General features: G+C 37.5%; 1 pseudogene; it reads right to left on the bottom strand.

Annotated features, from left to right (window-relative positions):
• Window positions 1-6,187: 6,187 nt before the first annotated feature.
• LOC124231523 (uncharacterized) overlaps window positions 6,188-22,053 on the bottom strand; it is a 168,463-nt pseudogene continuing 152,597 nt past the window's right edge.

The following is a 22,053-nucleotide window of genomic DNA, read 5'->3' as shown; positions in this document are numbered from 1 at the left end:
TGGATTCAAGGTCTGTGACTTTTCTCACTTTACATGACCTACTTTGTCCAGATTGAAATATTTATGTGACTTATTTGCCTAAGCAAATATCATTTTTTCCTATTGTTTTGAATGTTACAAGTTGATTGATGCATCAATTATAGCAAATATATATATAAAGGGAGAAAAGGGTTATCAGGTCTGAATAAACTTTAATGATGAATGAAGGGATCAAGACTAAGTGGCCAAGAAAGAGTGCTTCTGGTTGAACTGTAAAAATGCCATTGCAACATTTTCTGGATTATCTCAATTTTATAAAGAGAAATTTTTTTAAATAGATAGTAAAAATTATATTTTCCCTTCATGTTTCTTGATACTTATTACCTAAAATACCCCACCAAAAATTTAAAATTGAAAACGCCATCCTGTGAGCGTTATATTACATTAAATAATGAAAATATTTACCATAGTTATTACCTTTATAAAACCATGATTTTCATAATTAAAGACTTGAGACTACAAATACATGTTTTCCCTTCTAAAGAAAACAAATACATTCAAGCTTCCTAAAGTTGTTTCTCTCTTTAAAGATGTATAGTTATATGTGAGTTGGTTTAGAGTATTTGCTAAGGTTATTTGAAATTCTATAATTTAAGTTAAAAAAATTTTCCAAGCAGAATATACTTAACAGAAGTTAAATTAGAGAAAATCCAATTAGCAAATCAAGTTTTCTTTCACTCCAGCTTTCAGACAGAGCTAACAAACATACAAATCCTGACAGTGCAGAATAAGGAGTTTTCTTATCAGTAGTACTGCCTTACTGTGCCTTGTAATGAAATTTTTTAAAGAGAAGGTAAAGACAGTGCTCCATCATCAAACTCTCCTATTCTATATGAAAAACTTAGTCAAACATATTTTCTTTTTCTCCTCTTCAGGGAAAATAATACCTTTTTGCTGAATCATTTCAAGCTATATACATCAGTTTTGGTTATAAAGCTACTTTTTCTTTTTGAGGTCAAAACAGTTCATAATATAGTGAAATTTCAGTTGTGCATTATTATTTGTTGGTCACCATATAACTGTGCCCCTTTCCCTCTTATGCCCACACCCCAAACCTCCTTCCCCTCTGGTAACCACTAATCTGTTCTTTTGTCTACGTGTTTATCGCACATGAGTGAAATCATACAGTGTTTGTCTTTCTCCATGTGGCTTATTTTGCTTAAAATAATACCATTTTGTTGTGACTGGGATGATTTTGTCTTTTTTTTATGGCTGAGTAGTGTTCCATTGTGTATATATACCATACCTTCTTTATCCATTCGTCAGTTGATAGGAACTTGGGTTGCTTCCATGTCTTGGCTATTGTGAATAATACGGCAGTGAACATAAGGGTGAATAAGTCTCTTTGAATTGTTGATTTCAAGTTCTTTGGATAAATATCCAGTAGTGGGATAGCTGGGTCATATGGTATTTCTATTTTTAATTTTTTGAGAAATCTCCATGTTGTTTTCCATAGTGGCTGCACAGTTTGCATTCCCACCAGCAATGTATGAGAGTTCCCTTTTCTTCACGTCCTCTCTAACATTTGTTATTTTTTGTCTTGGTGATCATAGTCATTCTAATGGGTGTAAGGTGATATCTTAGTGTAGTTTTGATTTGCATTTCCCTGATGATTAGTGATATTGAACATCTTTTCATGTGCCTATTGGCCATCTGTATATCTTCTTCAGACCCTCTGACCATTTTTAGGTTGGGTTGTTTTTTGTCATTGAGTTGTGTGAGTTCTTTACATATTTTGGAGATTAACCTCTTGTCAGATACATGATTTGCAAATATTTTCTCCCAGTTGATGGGTTGTCTTTTGTTATGTTCCTGGTTTCCCTTGCCTTGCAGAAGCTATAGAGCTACTTTTAATTACATTATATTAATGACACTCAGTCTCAGCTCTATAAAACAATATAAAAGTGTTCGATCAAGACCTGATATTGCTTTCTTAATTAATTTCCTGTGAAAAGCTTGCAAATGGAGATATTTCTCCATGGCAGGCAGATGCTACATAATAGGACATCCTTCCACCAAAATCGCACAACTATTAACAACAAGCTTTGTTATTCCCCCTGAGTTTATGCTGTGAAAATTTTTATTTAACCATAAATATTATTGACAACACATACTCTAATTCTGAAGTGGATCAAATTAGGATTCTATTCCTAAATAAAGAGCAGAATGGGTATGAAATCATATCTACTTCAATCATTAAATAAGAATTGAATGATAGAGATTATGATTCTATTAAAAATATTTTAATTGTTTTTCAAAATTATGGAATAGAATGCTGATAATACTTGAACGCAAAACAGGTAAACCAAAATCAAGTACAAAATATATTCTCCCCCATGATGGAAGTGACATTGACGAAGGGGTTTTGTTCTGAGCCATTTTTCACTGTACAATCTTATATACATATAAGATATATAAGATAATCATATGTATATATATACACACATATATATACACAGTATATTTTTGTAAAACTAAAGCCAGGAGCATGAATCCTTATGTATTAGGCTCATGCTTTAATCTTCTATGCTGTAATATTTCACGTCAAGAGTGAAACATTTTAAAGGAAATTGAGGACTGTCAAAAAGGTTTTTGATTGCCTATTCAGGATAATAGTTACTATGAGATCTTTTGAGAGGAAAAAGTCTTTAGCTTCAGTATGAACATGTATGCCAATACTTAAATGTATATACATCAAATTAAGCTTCTCATTTCTTTCCAAAATGGCCTAGAGCATATATAAGGTTTAATTACAGAATAGAACTCTAAAGAAATGTGAGCATTAACATTATTGTTTGGTCATGGAGCTACCTAATAGGAAATATACAATTTAGTCTTTTCAATTGTAATAAAATTTAAAAAAAATCTGTGTAACTAACTATACTGTCATTAACAAGCAAGAATATTTGAATTTAAATATCTTAAGTATATGCAAATTTCCTTAAAAAAAAAGTAAGATTTCCAGCTTCTTGTCCAGCATCTAAGGAGTTTAGAAGTTGGTGCTCTATTCTAACAAGTAAAAAGCTGAACAAACTGAAAAATCAACAATTCTTCTTAGATCCATCAGAGAAGGAAGATCACAGAGCAAACCATTGCTCCAAAAATTGGAGAGACAGGCAGATACAGAGAAGCAGAACTTACCAGAGCAGACACTGATGAGCAGAAACCTTTGCGGAAACTAGTACCGCAGTAGAAAAACCTGAAGTGTAACTGATGCATTGCTGAAGGCTCAGTATAGGCAAGTCTGAGAGCTGGAAACTCCAGAGGGACTGGGTCATGGCGAGGACCTCCATGAATTTTATGAGTTTTACCTGCGAGAACTCTATCAGGTCCTTACAATGAATATTGGTGAACAATCCCCTTATGCTTCCAGTAGGGGGAGGAAAAATTAATCATTTTGACACATGCCAGAGCACTCTGTTCTTAACAAGGCTCACCTTTAGGAGAAACTATTTTACTAGAATGTAACCTACCCGGGGGAGGGGACATATCCAACTTCAGCTGGCTCTAGTTTTCCATGTGGGGGAAGAAAAATAGTTAACCCCAGCTCCCTCTAGTCTTCTACATGGAGGAAGGGCAATACTCAACTACAGCGCCCTCTAGTTATCCTGTTCCACTTAAGTGGGGAGACTAAGAAGCACTGGTAAAGTTCAAAGTTTAGGGGCACAGGCTTACTAAAACACTGATCCCTAATCACAGGCCTATAGAATACTTGCCCTCTCCCCATACACCACCACTACATTATTAAGATTTATTTACAGTCATGTGCTGCATAACGTTTTGGTCAATGACAGACCACATATATGGTGGTGATCTCACCATATAGCCTAGGTGTGTAGTAGGCTCTACTAGCTAGGTTTGTGTAAGTATATTCTATGATGTTTGCACAATGACAAAATCACCTAAAGACACAATTCTCAGAATGTATATCCCTATCATTGTGACACATGACTGTACTTCAGTACTTTTATGTAGTAATCATGTCCTTTTCAACAAAAAGATGCCATAAGTCATACTAAAATGAAAAAACACAGTTTTTAGAGACTTAAGCATCAGATCAGACATGGTAAGGATGTTGGAATTATAATACCAGACATTTAAAAAACCCCTGTGATTAATATGCTAAGGGCTCTAATGGAAAAATTAGACAATATGCAAGAACAGATGGATAATGTAAGAAGAGATGGAAATTCTAAGAAAGAATCAAAAATAAAAGCTAGAGATCAATGTAACAGAAATGAAAAACTACCTTTGCTGGGCTCATTAGTAGACTGGATATGGTTGAGGAAAGAATCTCAGAACTTAAGAATATGAAAATAGAAACTTCCATAACTGAAAGGCAAAGATAAAAAATATTGAAAAAAACCCAGAATATCCAAGAATTGTGAGATGACTACAAAAGGTGTAACATATACTTAATGGGAATACCTAAAAGAGAGAGAGAAAAAAGAAAAGAACAGAAGCAATATTTGAAGCAATAATGACTAAGAATTTCCCCCAAATTAATATCAGACACCAAACCACACAACCCAGAAGCTCAGAGAACACAAAACAAGATAAACGCCAAAAAAAAGAAAAAAAACAACTATACTTAGGCATATCATATTCAAATTGCAAAAAATTGAAGATAAAGAAACATCTTGAAAGAAGCCAAAGGGGAAAAAACACCTTTCCTATAAAGGAGCACAGATAAGAATTACATCAGACTTCTACGCAGAAACCATAGAAGCAAGAAGACATTGGAATGAAATATTTAAAGTGTTGAGACAGAAAAAACCCTCTTAGAAAAAACCAGCCTAGAATTCCATGCCCTTCCAAACTATTCCTCAAAAGAGGAGGAGAAATACAGACCTTGTCAGACAAACCTAAACTGAGGGAATATGTTGCCAGTACAAATACCTTGCAAAAAATGTTAAAAGAAGTTCTTCAGAGAAGGAAAATGATATAGGTCAGAAATCTCTGATCTACATAAAGAAAGGAAAAACTTGGGGGAGAAATAAATGAAGATAAAATAAAAACTTTTATTTTTTATTTTTAACTGATCTAACAGACATTGGTTTCTTCAAAATAATAATAAGCAACAATGTATTCAATTATTTACACTTATGGGTAGATATATACACACATTTACATATATATGCTTATGAATAAGTGAAATGAATGACAGTAATGAGATAAGGGATAGGATTCAAGAATTAGAAATATTTGATTAATAAAAGGTGTGTATTAATCATGGTTCGTCAGAGAAACAGAACTAATAGGATAAATGTGTATATATGTGTATATATATAGAGAGAGAAGGAGGGGAGAGAGAGAGAGAGAGATTAATATTATAAGGAATTGGCTCACACAATTATGGAGGCTGAGAACTGAGAAGTCCCAAGATTAGCAGTCGGCAAGCTAGAGACTCAGAAGAGCCAACGGTATGGTTCTAACCTGAGTTGGAGCCTGAGAAGCAAGAGAGTCAATGGTATAGTTCCAATCCAAGTCTGAATCTGAGTCCAAGGCAGGAGAAGACAAATTCCCAGCTCGAAGACAGTCAGGCATAAAGCAAAGAAATTCTCCCTCATGCGGTCTTTTTATTCTATTCGGGCCTTTAATGGTTGTATGAGGTCCGCCTATATTGGGGAGGGCAATCTGCTTTACTCGGTCTACTGATTCAAAGGGTAGGCGCATCTGGAAATACCCTCATAGACACATCCAGAATAATATTTAACCAAATATGTGGGCATCCTGCGGCCCAGTCAAGTTACATATAAAATTAACCGTTATAAGCTGACCGCTTATCAACTTGGCATCCATATGCATCTCCTTAAACCATACTTAATCTCCAAATAAAGGCAATAACAGGGTCATAATTCCACCTGACATAATGCAACCCTCATATGTACAACTGAAAATGCACTAACCTCTTCCCCAAAAGAGTGATGTTTACCCTTCTCCTTGATATTCTGTAATTTAAATACTATGAGGTAAAATTAACAATACTTAAATACTATGATATAAAGTCAATATATCTTATATTACACGATAAGGTAATAAGAGAGAAGAAAACAAAGATACTTGCTTAGTGCACACAAATTTATGTGTGTACACATATGTACATACTTATATTCATAACAAAATAGGAAGTAAATACCTATGAAAATTACATCCCCTATTTCTGTAATTGGTGATGTGGTCATAGCTGGTATTTATAACTACCTTCTTCCACTATCCATTGTGTATTCCCTTTGTAGTCAGCAAACGACTCAGCTGGTCCTAGTTCCTTACCTGGTAGAGTAACCCAAACCTTCATTCCTGAAGGTTCTGAGCCCTTAGCGGTCCTGCCTGGATTGGGTTATTACAGTTTTCCATTGTCCTTAATCACAGGCCATGGTAATAGTAAGAAATACCGTAAGGCATTTCTCATATTGCAGACATACCCTTCCCCACCTCCACTGGGGAGTCGCAGTCAACTTCCACTTGGTAGCCAGGATCAGTCACCTCCCCTAGCACAGTAACTCCCTTCTTTGCCTGTAGATTCAGTGGCATGAGGAGTCCAAATTGGGCAGCCAGCAATCTTGACTTCCAGTTCAATGAAATCATTGTGTCTCCTCATGGAAGCATTTCTCCCTTTGGAACTAAGACCTCTAGGCCAGTAGAGTATAAGTTGACAGTACCAGAAAGCACAAATTTTGCCAGTGGGTCACTAGGGTTTATAGTGAGTCATGTCACTCTCATTTCCACTCCTTGATTCCTGGACCAGTGAATCTTGACCATAGGAGAAAGAGGACGATGTATCAGTGCTGATTCATAACATATACAGCCTTCTGGAGAACCTTGCCCAAGACTTGCAAGGTATCATCACTTACCTGGTGCAATAACTGAATCTTCAAAAGGCTATTTCATCATTCTATCAAGCCAGTTTCTTTAAGATAGTGGGGAACAGGGCAAGACCAGTAAATTCCGTGAACCTGGGCCCATTACCACAATTTATCTGCAAAGTGAGTTCCTTGATCAGAGGCAATGCTGTGTGGAATTCCATGACAGTGGATAACGTACTCTGTAAATCCACAGATGGTAGTTTTGGCAGAAGCATTGTGTACGGGGGAGGCAAATCCATATCCAGAGTGTCTATTCCAGTAAGAACAAAAAGCTGAACCCCTTCCATCATGGAAGTGTCATCAACCTGCCGCCAGGTAGCTGACTGGTCACCTAGGGTGTGGTGCCATGTTGGGGACTCAGTGTTGGTCTCTGCTGCTGGCTGACTGGGTACACAACAGTGGCTAAAGGCAAGTTATCCTTGGTAGTGAAAGTCTGTGTTACTGAGGACATGCATAACTTTTATCACTGCCACCATGGCCACTTTGTTAATGAACCTATTGGGTAATGACAGGGGTGACTAGATAAAGAGAGGTTGACTATTATCCACAGAATGAGTCATTCTACCCACTTAATTATTAAAATCTTCTACTGCTGAGGTCACCCTTTGGTGAGCAGTCACATGGGATGCAATTATCTTTATGTTTTTTGCCCGTAGAGAGATATCTATCCACATACCTCTTCCCCAAATTTCATTGTCACCAATTTTCCATTCGTGTTCCTTCCAAGTCCTTGACTATCCAGCCAAACCTTTGGCCAGAGCCCATCAATTGGTATAAAATTGCATATCTGGCCAATTCTCTTTCTAAGCAAAGTGAATAACCAGCTGCATTATTTGAAGTTATGCCCACTGGAAGAATTTCCCTTCACCACTGTCCTTCAGGAATGTCCCCAGAAATGGGCTGTGTTGCTGCCGACTGTCCACTTTTAGGTGGTACCTGCATATCATGCAGAACCATCTGTAAACCGGGCCTGAGTCTTCTCTTTCTCTGTCAACTGATCATAGGGAACTCCCCACGAGGCCATAGGTGCAGGCTGGGAGAGAGAAGTCAGTGTTTCAGGAATGGGGACCATTTGGGCCACTTCTTCATGTAACTTGCTCATGCCTTCATGGCCTGCTGAGCCTGATCATGTATATGCTACTTCCACTTGTTGATGTAGTGTAGCTGTGTACACACAACTTATTATAGCTTGGTCTGTCAGATAACACTCAGTTCTGCTGGGTATCTCAGGTGGCATGGCAATATGGTGGCTTATGGTTTAACATTCATCCTCTACTAAGGCCCAGTAGCAGGCCAAAAGCTGTTTCTCAAAACGGAAGTAGTTATCCACAGGGATGGGCTGGGTTTTTCTCCAAAATCATAAGGGCTTGCACCATGATTCAAATATAGGGGCTTAGTAAAGGCTCCACACAGCGTTCTAATTTCATACAGACACTTCAAGCACCATTGGATCTGCTGGACCACATGGACCACGTGCCAGAGCTGCTTGCATAGCAGCTTGGACATCTTTCAGAGCTTTCTTTTGTTCTGGGCCCCACTCAAAATGAGAAGCTTTTTGGGTCACTCAGTAAATGGGTTGGAGTAACACACCCAAAGGAGGAATATGTTGCCTCCAGAATCCAAAGACCGCCACTAAGTACTGTGATTCCTTTTGGTTGTAGTAGGGGGCTAAATTCAACAAATTATCTTTCACCTTGGAAAAGATACCTTGACATGACCCATACCACTGGACCCCTAGAAATTTCACTGAGGTAGAAGGACCCTGAATTTATGTGGGATTTCCCACATTATGATATGCAAATTTTTCTTACCAATAAGCCTAGGATAGTTGCTACTTCTTCTTGCTAGCTTGTCATCAATGTGCCAGTTTGATACGCTGTGGAAAGAAAAGATGAGAAGAATCACTGTGAACTAAACTTTGACATAGAGCTGGAGAGTTCATAAAGCCCTGAAGTAGGATAGTAAAGGTGAGTTGTTGGCCTTGCTTCTGGTGAGTCTTACTGACAGGAATGAAAAACAGGGCATTTTCTGTGACATGGTACCTGGAAGCATACCACTGGATATGATTTTCATTATTATATTATGTTTATAAAAACACTTAGAACTTGGCCCTGAAGGTAGGAAAAGGAGTATAGTAGTCAAGTTCTTACCTTTTGAGGGAATAGGTATGGATCTCCCAAAGAAAGATTAGATACGTCCCCTTCCTAGGACCTCCCTCCCAAATTTTAGAGAACATCATTCAAGAACATTCGTTTTAATTAGACAAACAATTACCAAGCAGCTACTACATTCTAGATCACTCTTGAAGCCATGTGGAGAGTGGATTTGTGGGAGGCAGGGAACAGAAATAAAGGGACTAATTGGTAGGCAATAATCTAGGTGAGACGTGATGAGAATATGATATAAGAAAGACGCAATGGGAACAAAGAGAAGAAGAAACTATAGTGGATATCTCTGATCAAGTATGGAGGCAGAAGCCAGATTGCTTTGGATTGAAAATTTAATATTTTTTAAATAATTAAACCACAAGAGAGACTGTGAGCAATCAAGTTTGAAAGATATTCCTTTGCAATATATTGATGATCAATAGTTAGGAGTTGGCAGAGATCTTATGATTCCAGTCCAGAAAGCTTTTCATTGTATTACCTGCCTGGGCCTCTGTCTACACAAGGAAAGTAATCTCTTTAAAGGAGAAATAAACTGACTTATAGAATGGTCTCTTTTACAACCAAATACTTCTGTGATCAGAGCCTATAAGTAAGAATTCTATTTGATATGGTCTTTTCACTCCACAAGAAGTTTTAACATTAAGATTTATGATTTAAGATTAAGATTTATGATTAAGAGGTCTTAATCATACGTTGGTCTACTTGGTTGCTGTTGCTTACCTGCTTCTGAATTCACATTTATTTTATGACCAAGTCATCTGCAGTTTGTCTTTTGATTATCACTCAGGTAAATAATTTCCTTTCTGTCTTGTGGCTCTGTGTTAATCAAACCCTTAGGAAACATGCCATTGACTCTTATTGCTGGAAAAAACATATGCGTGTTTTTGTTTTGTCATTCTTATTTCCTTGCAGCATCTTTTATTCTTTCAATTAACAAACATTTTTTAATGGCTTATGTGATAATTGTTATGGTTTTTTAAAAATTATTCTGGTATTCTTCTTCTCAGTATAGCAGAATTGCGCTCCCCTGATCGTTTTGAAGTTAGGCTGGCCATGTGACTTGCTGTTGCTAATTAAATGTGAGCAAAGTGACCGATCTCATTCCAGGAAGTCACTCTAAGAACCAAGCAGCAAGCACCCACATTTTCCTTCCTGCCACAGTGATCACAGAAGCAAGTGCAAAGATAGAGGCTAATTCCACCTAGGTCCCTAAGTGAGACCGGACCAGATTTGTGGTCTGAGTAAGCAATCAATCTGAGGCTCTGGAGCTGTTTGTTACTAAAAATACCGAATTTTGTACTTTGAGGTGTGGTGCTCGTGTAACAAAAACCTAAAATATATGGCATTGTTTATAGTGGTCAACTGGTGAGAAATAGAAAAAAGTTATTGCAAGGTGGAAAATGGAATATCCATGTTCTGAAATAAAAGATTTTGTAAAGCCGTCTGCTGCTGTAACCTAGAAGATCAGGAGCTAATGAGCTTGTAGTTCTGGAAGAGGTCTGAAAACAGAATATCGGCATTTCACGATGTGTTCAAAGCAGGAGATAGGCTCAGAAAAGATTTCATCAGCTTGAGAAGGAATTAAAGAAATGGAGAGAGTTTATAAAATCAGGGCCTTTCAGAATTGAAAGATGCAACTTCTTCTCACCCAACAAAGATGAGAAGAATGGTGACCAATAAAGTCCCTAATAAAACTCAGCGCTGCAGCTGAATTAAACCAAGGAAGAAGCCAATATACTTACTAGTAGATCTCCTGATTTGGTTATGGTATCCCAGAAAAAGAATGCAGAATGTGATCTTGAGCGAATACTTACATTTGGAAAAGAAAAATTGCACAAAGAAACATCACACATTAAGAATAATGCCTAGAAAAGAATGCTGTTTAGCAAAGAACTCTGAGTGTGGATTTTGACACATGGAGGTCACTGGAATCAACCAGAAAGAGACCATTAAAAAACTTTTTGAGAAAGTTGTTTTGCCAGAATAACCAGCAGCCTGGATAAAAAGAGACTGCAATTATTTACAGGTTAAAGTGATCTGTGGGCTCCCATCCAACTACAGGGAGGGAGTGGGCTGAGAAACAGCTCAGAGCCCAGGATGAGGACATTCATTAATAGCTATTTCAGGTATGGCCAGGAAAATAATGGAGAAAGAAGAGTTTCCTAGAAGGCAGAGCAAAAGGCTGTGGAGAACATTGAACAAAGGGAATACCTCCAGGAAGTGGGTTCAGCGTCAGCTCAAGATACTCTCTATCCAGAGGATGAGACCTCTCACAATGCTCACCCCTTTGGACACCAAAATTGCTACAGCCACTCTCTATAGTACGTCTCCCTTTCTTCCCCTTTCTGAATCTAGACCTCTAACCCAGACCCTTCCCTCCATCTCCAGACTGATACATTCAACTACCTACTTGGTTCTTCTATGTGTATTTCTAATATGCATTTGAAACTTTATGTCAACAAAAATCAAAATTTTATTTTCTTTCCCAACCAAAACTGCTTTTCCCTCAGCTTTCTCAACTCAGTAAACACTACCAGCTTCCAGGTACTGCTCTGGACAAAAGTCTAAGAGTTTATCTTGAGTTTTTGCTTTTCCTCACCCTGTACATCCATTTATCAGTGAGACCTATTGACCGATTATGCACCATAAACATATTTTAAACTGATCTCTCTCTGTTTCTCTCTACAACTACCATCCTCATCCAATCACTAGCATCTTCTGCCTGGTCTATTGTAGCAGCCTTCTAACTCTGTGTAATTCTCTCCTTCATTGGTCTCCATTACAGCTACTATCAGATCTAAATGCGCTACTTTGGCTTTTACAGCCCTCCATAAAATTGTCCTGTCTTTGTCTGCAATCCCATCTCTTTCCTGGCTCACTATGCTCTACTCACACTTTTTATAAATCCTAGTTTCCACGAAACACCAAGCTTTGTTCCTCCTCAGGGCCTCTGTACTCACTGTTCCCTCTGCAGAGAATAATTTCCCACCTTCCTTCTCATCATTATTCAACTTTACTGAAATGTCAATTCCTCGGAGAGACCTTTTCTAAAGATCCGAACATAGCCCCAACACAGCAATCTCTATCTCGTAAACTTGTCGTTTTTCATATATTTTCTTCACTATTTAAAATTATCTCCTTCATTTCCTGTTTGATCTGACTTTCTACACTTGGATGTAGGTTCCAAGAGGGCAACACTTCCAATCTTTTTCACTGAGTTTTTTCAGTGTCTCTGTAGTTTGGGTTTTATTTTAGGCACATATTTCTTATGCCTATGTGGCTTTCAGGTATTGATACTCCCTTCTCTGTCATTCCTTAGATTTCTCTCAATTATGGGCCTCCATCTATATCACTGACTCTTTCCTAGAGTTCCACATTGTTGCTCTATCTTCTAGCTCCACCTCTGCTCCTAACTGCCCATCTCTGCATGAAAGTGCTTTTCCACTGAACACAATATAAAACCATCACAAGATTAGTTCCTGTCATTTAAAACTTGCGAGCAAAATACGATCTGATTCTCAGTCATTTTCAAGTATTACCTATCATTTTTGCTTATGAGAGAGAAAGACAGAAGGGAAATGGAGGAATGAGTTTATGAAAAAAAGCAAATTAGATAGAAGCTCAGAGAACATGACAAGAAAACTTGGGAAATTATTTAAATGAGTTTATTTTAATTCAGATATTATTGTGTTTTATATATAGTAGTTTTCTGTCAATGTTTATGACTCGCTACATCATTATTCTCTCTTTTTTTTTTAAAGATTTTATTTTTTTCCTTTTTCTCCCCAAAGCCCCCCGGTACATAGTTGTATATTCTTCGTTGTGAGTCCTTCTCGTTGTGCCATGTGGGACGCTGCCTCAGCGTGGTTTGACGAGCAGTGCGATGTCCGCGCCCGGGATTCGAACCAACGAAACACTGGGCCGCCAGCAGCGGAGCGCGCGAACTTAACCACTTGGCCACGGGGCCAGCCCCCATCATTATTCTCTTTTATCTCCATAAAGTCAAGAAATTTAAAAAACATTTTACTTCTGTCTTCATGATTAAAATATATAAGTATATGAAAATGCAAAAGCATAGAAGAAATTACTTAAACATAACTGTTTAAAAACTATTAGATCAGCAAGATAATTACATGCCCATCACATTCCTTTAATTTCCAAACATACAGATATTTAGCCAGGCCTACGTTGACATCAGAAAAATGTTTGTAACAGTACAGTCAATCTTATTGTTTTCATCTTTATTTTTTTCTATCTACACAGTACACAATGTATTATACTGGGACTAGATGTAGTTCCACTGTAAATATACCGTCATCTAAAAGTAGCTTTAGGATACATGTTTTGAATTAAACTGGAATACCTGTTTTTATGTCTTAGGCAAACTGCTTCCATACTAGCCTTGTAAGCAATATAAAGACTTCACTACAACTGTGAAGTTAGCCTCAGGAACACATATTTGAAAAAAAATATTTTCATTAGATGCTCTATTTTTGCCAACATGTGTGCACCAGCTTATTTCCTTATGAAGCATCTGTCCTTTTCAAATATTCTTTTGGTTCCCTGACCAATTAAAGGACATCTTGGCCCAGAGCAGCAGCCCACAGCTGCATTTGTAGGTGTTGTTGACAAGAGAAAATGCATCCCGTGTGTGGGACCAAAACAGAGTGTTACATAGAAAGAAAAGAAAAGAAGATGTGATGAACTTCAGTACTAAGGAATTTCATTTAATCTTTCTCTACTTCAGTTTTTCCTTTTTTGAGTTATTAGAAAAGAAGTAGACTTACTATATTAAAGGAAATTATTTAGAAAGTGCTTTTCAAATAGTTTTCTTTCTTTATTTTTTTGGTGAGGAAGATTGCTCCTAAGCCAACATGTGTTGCCAGTCTTCCTCTGTTTTGTATGTGTGGGATGCCACCACAGCGTGGCTTGATGAGCAGTGTGTTGATCCACACCAGGGATCCAAATCCACAAACCTCAGGCCCACCTCTGGACGAGCCCCACAAATAGATTTTTTTTTATGTGGATAATGATACTGAAAAAAAAAAATGATTATATACGAAAATCATCAAACATGGAAGGGGCCAAGAATTGAATTCCAAAAGGAAATATAAAGAGCCAAATAAAATCAGAGTCAGATATTAAAGAAATTATTGCTTTATAACAAAGATCCATATCAACATTTGTAGGGAAGATAGATGATATAGAAAAAAAGGAAATGTTTTATGTAATTAATTACACCAGGTAGATATAAGGAAATGAATGTACAAATGAAATTATCGTATTTTTCCCCCCAAGGGACTAGTGACAATTTTCCTAGATTTAAGAAAGAGCAATTAATTAAATATCAAAAATCAAAAATTTAGAGACAAGAACATTAAATTTATAGCTGGAATAAAAGTGGGAATGGAAATGATATAATTTCGGACATAGTAGTTCAATTCCTAGTTGAGGTTGGGGAGTGAGGGAGAGAAAACAGGTTGACAAAAATGAAATTGTGATTTTAAAATGTTCTTTACAGAAACTCATGTGTTATTTTGATACATGGATGATGAAAGTATAAACTGGTACATTTTTTGGAGAATAATTTGGCATTAGGTATCTAGAGACATAAAACCAAACATTTCTCACTTTACAAAGAAGAAAACCAGCAAAACTCTTTTCAGAAACTAATCTTCTCCCCAGCACAATATTTTCCTTTTTGAGATGACAAGTATGACAGCAGTGGTGATTCATCTAGAATATTAAAAATATCACGCTGCTTCCTAGCTGCCCGAGAGGGATGCAGAGGAAAATAAATATTCCTTTAAAAATTTTCCCTTTTACTACAATGCATCTTTCCTTTAAAAGACTCTAGGAAACCATCATCACACAGAACTACTTTGTCTTTCACACACAAAAGAGAGAGTTAAATGAAGGACGAGCTTGCCACAAGCTACTGGAAAGAATGAATAAACATGCCTGCCTTCTCTTTTCCTTCTTAACTCTATTTTCTTTTTAACTACATTGTTGCCTAGTGTACTCTGAACTGGCTGGCCCAAATCTACGTTGTACTGAACTGCTCTGGTGGAAATAAATGCTTAGTCAATACTTCAAATAAATGATATCTCCTCTACTTTCTCTGCTCTGTCCACAGAAAAATACTAAACCAGTGCATTTGCCACTATCTTCCTGGATTAAAAAATGGCAAGATAAAACTTAACGTGGAATAAATTCCTAAATGTCAATGCCACATTTCCAGAATTTGGAACTCACTTTATTTACTCCTCCTCTTTCCTCTATCGAAACCATGATATCGTGTAGAAACTAGCAAACATTCTCAATTTTTATCCCTATCAAAACATATTTCTCAGCATTAAAGCAGGAATATTATGAAATAAAAGTAGTCGATAAGGATGTTTTAGAAGAAGCAATACTTAAATTAAGAGAAAGCAAGAAAGTATATTGAAGAGACAACTTTTCTAGAGCAGAGAGTACATATTGTTTATTTTTAAATTAATTAGTGATTTCAAAAACACCAAAATAACTACTGAGTAACAGCTAGGTGCTAGGAACTACAATGGGAAGATATACTTTTTGTTGTTGAACAGGTATGAAACGTCAGGTTACAGAGCACCCGGAAGCAAGTAGCAGAAATAAGAACTTAAATAGATAGAATGCATCCTTTAAACATTCTTGAGGGGCTGGCCTGGTGGCATAGCGGTTAAGTGTGCACGTTCTGCTTCAGCGGCCCAGGGTTCCCTGGTTTGGATCCCTGGTGTGGACATGGCACAGCTTGGCAAGCCATGCTGTGGCAGGCGTCCCACATATAAAGTAGAGGAAGATGGGTATGGATGTTAGCTCAGGGCCCAGTCTTCCTCAGCAAAAAGAAGAAGATTGGTAGCAGATATTAGCTCAGGGTTAGTCTTCCTCAAAAAGAAAAAAAAAAATTTCTTGAGAAAGAGAGAAAATAATTAAAGTCTTATATTTGACATTATAACTAGGTTCTCTGACTGCTACCTATGGGTCTAATCTGGCTCCCTCAAGCTAAGAAATTTTTGTACATTTTTAAAAAGTCAAAAAATGGAAGAGTGATGTGAAAATTGTATGAAATTCAAATTTCAGTGTGCATGAATAAAGTCTTTTTGGAGTACAGTCTCAATCATTTGATTCCGGTTGTCTATGACTGTGCTCGTGCTACCATGGCTGACTTGAGTAGGGAAGAAGTTGTGGTTTGAGGTGTTTGCCAATCAGTAGGACCAATAGGTTTTTCCTCCACTCACATTCGAGGCGTGTCAAAAAATAAAATAAAAGAGTAGAGTAAATGACGGCATAAAAATATGGCTTAATGAATTAATAAAGCTACTATCGGAAAATGAGTTTTATATTTGGGGGCTGATAGACTCCCTGAAAGTGACTCTCACTTAGGGAGACTGACCTATTCAGTGAAAGGAAGTACTGAGCTGCTATATGCTCCTGTATGGGAGGCAGGCCCCTTTTACCATATGCCATAGAACAGAACAGGATGCGTTCAGCTACAGGCAGGAAGGAATATAGAGGAGTTTCTGATGACAAACACACCAATCAGGTAAGTAATCCAGCTCTTCGAGAGAGGAGAAATCACAGAGGTAGAGAGAAGCCAGGAGAGTTTCTTCTCACAGAAATTAGAGGACTGGGGAATATGTGTTCCACCCCAGCTATCCCAGCTTTCTTGTTTTTGTAACTCTCTGGCCTTAAATAAGTCAACCAGAGCTATGACTACCCTCTTCAGGGAAGGCATCACACGTGGACAGTCTTGATGCCACCATCCTTAAATACAAGCCACTGATTCTTTGTGGTTCCTTTTGGGATCACTGGCATAGAGCACAGATTTGCACCGAGAAGGCCCCAAAATATCTCAGAACAGGACTCCAAGTCTACTCCATAACCAAAGCTTTCCATTCAACTCCCACACTATTTCCCATTCCAAAAGTTTCTAGTCAAGTTGTCCATCATAGCTTATCTGGGCTTCTGTAAACCATGAAATTAAGGACACCATTATAATATTGCCATAATAAAACAAATAACAAAACTTCAATAATAAATTGCCAATAATAAAAATGTATGCTAATTTTGAGTACAAACCTTTTCGCATTATGAAATTCCTAGAAATTAGGGGAAACCTAAATTCTGAACTTACATCTCCTCACCAGTTAAAGACTAAAGAAATCAAAGTGGCTATGTGCCCACTCCTTAAATCAATATCCCTTCTCCCTGTTCCTGGTTTTCTTCTTGGCTTCCATGTTTCAGTATTACAGCCACTTACACTCTGGTGTCTCACACTGGGAGTAATCTCCATCATCTGCTACACATCCCACAAATATGTGACTGCCAAGTCCTAGTAATTCTGTCTCCTAAATCACCCTCCGTGTGTCCAGTTCTTCTATGTCAGTTTACATTCTCCCAGAGCATACTTTTATCATCCCTCAGGAGGATTCTTGTGAAAGCTTCTTACAAGTGTCCTGCCACCAGCCACACTCTCCTCCACCCATCGTTCGCACTCAAAAAAAATTAAACAGGGAACAAACATATCTGCTGTCATAAAAGGTGAAGCAAAAAAAAGAAAGTTATTGGGATGGCGTGGCGGTTAGGTTCGCATGCTCCACTTTGGTGGCCTGAGGTTTTTGGTTTCAGATCCTGGGCGTGGACCTATACACTGCTCATCAAGCCATGCTGTGATGTGTCTCACATACGTAACAGAGGAAGATTGGCACAGATATTGGCTCAGGGACAATCTTCCTCAAGCAAAAAGAGGGAGATTGGCAACAGATGTTAGCTCAGGGCCAATCTTCCTCAACACGAAAATAAAAGAAAGTTACATTTATATAAAAAGAAAAAGTATCAGCCCACTTATAAGTAATAAAAATCTAACAATCTATATGTATGCATAGATACATATAAATGGATAAAAGAAACTTATAAGTATTTGGAAACATCAAATGTTCAACAGTGGTTACCTCTGGGGGAAAAAGAAGGACTAATTTGGGGTGAGTGAATGTGAAGGTAGAATGCTATATTTTATTCCACATAATTCTATATTATTTATTCTAGTAACATAGAATATCACTGTTTATTATTTGTGCTATTAGACAAAAGTAAAACAATGTCTGGAAACATATAAAGCAACAGCAGTGTAAGACAAATGTGGCATCTACATGAAATGATATAAAACCCTAGTCATGGAGACTGGTCAGTGGGCTCTGCACTGCCCTGGGTCTGAGGTGGTAAACTTCTTGGTAGGGATGCAGCAAGGGACAAGCGGAAAGGATATCAGAGAAAAGAGGGCAAAGCCAAAACCCATTTGGAATGGATAAACATCCAATTAAGTCACCCAGCCTAGCAGATAAAAGAGAATGAGATATCAAAGCTCACTTCAAGGTTTCCATCTTGACAGCAGTGTTGATTTACAATGGAAATAAACGGTTTATATATGAAGGTGACGTACTTTTTCAGATGATATTTTAATTTCCATTTTGACTGGCTAGGTTTGGGACAATGACAAGACACTCAGGTAGAGATGTTGTATATGCGGCCAGAGTTGCAACCTTAACAGCAAAAGTGAAGCTAGGAGCTTTGATTGTTTCATTGTTATGAGTATTAAAGGTAAAAGCAGGATCCACAAGCCCTTGTGGAGAACGGAATGAGAGAGAATCCATGAACTCAAACCTTTAAACAGAATCCTCCTGAAAGATAACAATGAGAATAGAATATTTAAAGAATGTGGGGGCCGGCCCCATGGCTGAGTGATTAAGTTCGCGTGCTCCACTTCAGCCGCCCAGGGTTTCACTGGTTCAGATCCTGGGCGCCGACATGGCACCGCTCATCAAGCCATGCTGAGGCGGTGTCCCACATGCCACCACTAGAAGGACACACAGCTAAAAATATACAACTGTGTACCAGGGGGCTTTGGGGAGAAAAAGGAAAAATAAAATCTTAAAAAAAAAAAAGAATGTGCAATGCACAAAGGACTCCAAGTAAGAAAACATTGCCAGCAATGCTGGGACATCAGCAGCCTTGGATCATATAGTGATATCAAGGATGAGTGCGTATGAGGAAAGTCCTTTGAATTTGACAAGAAATAGTTATTTGTGACCTTAGAAAGAAAAGTTTCTGTAAATATATTTCCCCTTTTAGGAAAAGGAATAGAATATACATTTAAATAGGCTATATTGTATGAGCAAATATGCCATAACATATTAAACATACATTCTGTGAGAAGCAGCTAATATGGGCAAATGATAAACAGACAGTTAAACACAAATAGCTATCAAGTATATGAAGAGATCCTCGAGCTCATTTGTAATCAGAGAAATGTAAATTAAAGTCAAGTAATTTACCACTTTACAACCATCTGATTGGCAGAAACTAGAAAGTTGAATAGCGGTAATTATTAGTGGGGATGTGGAGAAACCAGACGAGCTTAATCTTACTCAAGAACACTCCAGCAACACTTACTTAGATTTAAAATGCCTACATCCTATGTCCCAATATTCCTATTTCTGGTTATATAGCCCCAAAATATTCTCGCACAGGACTAGGAAGGGGCATTTAGGATGGCTGTCGTGGTCAGGAGAGATCAGATTATGCTTTGGTAGCCTCCAAATCCTTCCCTTGCAATAAGATCAGCTTGTTAGTCCATCACAGATTGGCCGGCTAGCTCTGCTCAAGGTGTTCACTCAGACTGAGGATGTAGCCACCCATCTCAAACGTTGTCAGCCACTGTGAAGAAAGAAGATGAGCTCTGGAGGTTTCAAATCTGCAATTAAATGCTCCAGGCCAGGAGTGACACATGTCACAACTGCCCACACTCGTTGGCCAGAAATATGTATAAGAAGCGGTCAGATAGGACAAAACTCCTCTCATGTATCCATACACTGTAAGAACCAGAAATATCTGTGAAGCTAGGAGCTAGAATATACACGGAAAAATCAATAAATAATAAAAATAAATTCTGAGTGGATAAAGGAATAAGATAACGAGGTTTTTAGCACAGTAACATTTATATAAAAAAACACATACATCCCTACACCAGACAACAATTCTAGGATACATACAAATTTGAGGATACATATCAAACACATTTAACTTAGTTGAACATGGAGGAGGGGAATGAGATTGAGAGCAGGAAAAGAGGGAAGAAAGTTATAAATTAAATAAATAAAGGAAAAGGGCATCCCGTAATGACATTGATGACAAGTGCCATGAATGGAGAAATATAATTTAATTTGGTGCTTCATGTAGATTGTACACAAAAATGTAACTAGCTTGTATATGATAGAAGTCATGATAAAACTAGAGAATGTATCTAAAGGAGATGGGGAAAAGTCAGAACCCAGTAGGTAAGTTGCAACACATTCTATAAAGTACCTCTTGCCTATCGGAATGAGGCAACTTTTTTAGAATTAAAGGGAAATTATGGAATGTTGTAGAGTAGATATAGGCAACTGTGGTTGTGGTATAATGGACCCATCAAGTATTGTTGATAAGGGAGAAAAAAAAAGATGGAGTTAAAAAAGGGACGAATCAATCTATGAGGGAATTTGTAGCCTTTTGTGGAGGCCACTTAGAATTACAATGAAAGGAGAAGAAAATGCTAAGAATGATAGCTTAGGATAAGGCAAATTATTATTAGCAACTGCTTATTAGAAATTTTAAATCAATAAAGGGTAGTGATTTACTGTTCTTATTTTTAAAAGAAACTATACTTGCTGACGTTGACAGATGTGACAGCTCAACATCCATCATGCGTGATCCCTACCTCTTGACATGAAAGGCAGTCTCTCCTTAGTGATGTGGCAATAACTTCTACTTTCAGGCTCCATCTTTGTTTATTGCTGAACTTCTTTGCCTTCTCAGATTTATGATGTTTTTCTTCAAAATAAGTTATCATGTCTAGGATTTGACTCATGCCAGCATGGTCCATCTACTTCTCTTTCCTGCTAGAAGTTAACAATTATACGGTCCTCTTGATGAGTTTCAGCCTCACCTTAGACTAGAACTGACCATCTTGTCAGCACTTGACAGCTACCTGTCCCTCCCCCTTTCCCGCTCTAACTCTTCAAGGCACACAATAGCAACCATACAGAAATTGCCCAGGGATCTTGTTTCTCCTCTTCCTCTTGTTACTAGTTCAGGTCGCAGGTTGCAACGAGCATAGATATCAAGCTGGTTGACTGCCAGAAATCCATAACCACATCGTTAGTGAACCTACTGGTGAAGATAGTGCTTTATATTAGCTTACTTGTGTGTAATACTGAGCCGTTTTCTTAAAACTGATTTTGTATTTGCATGCAGGATCTTCCTGAATTTCCTGATCAAGTGAAAGAAAACTAAAATCAGTGAGTTGACAAAATTGTGGCATTGAAAAAGCTAAACGTGATTTTTGTGGTTAAAGTTTCACAGTTTGCTTTTGGGAAAAATATGACCTCTATTTTATAGATCCAGAACTTGATGCCACATTGGAAAGTTATTCAGACAAAGGAGAGAAATAGTGGTGAGAGGAATAAGGACAAAAGGACAGAGTTAAAATCATGGGCTTCTTGTAAAGTAGCTCATTATTTACTTGAATTTTTAATAATTCCACATAGTACTAAGTGTTTGAAATAACACTAAGATGAGTTAATTCTAATATTCCTATAACCTTAATGATAATTTATTAACACTTGCTTCTATTCAGAACTCAAAGTAATATTGACATCAGAAAATACGTTATTAGCGGGAGATGCATATGGCTTACAGAGATTATAATAAACAAACATTGATTTTTTTGCTGAGGTGAAGATCAAGGTAAAAATCAATCGATATTTTTCCATTTCAACAAAATCTTAAAATTACCAGCATCAAAATCCAATGAGTCTGATTCTTCACTCTTTCCACTGGAGAGCTTATGGGAAATTGCAGCATCCCCTGGAGAAGGGAGAAATTGTTTCTCTGGAGCCTACTTGTATCCCTCTCTTACCATT

Source organism: Equus quagga, chromosome 21 (assembly GCF_021613505.1).
Source record: "Equus quagga isolate Etosha38 chromosome 21, UCLA_HA_Equagga_1.0, whole genome shotgun sequence".
Classification (NCBI taxonomy): Eukaryota; Metazoa; Chordata; class Mammalia; order Perissodactyla; family Equidae; genus Equus; species Equus quagga.
This window is presented reverse-complemented; position numbering and strand designations above follow the sequence as displayed.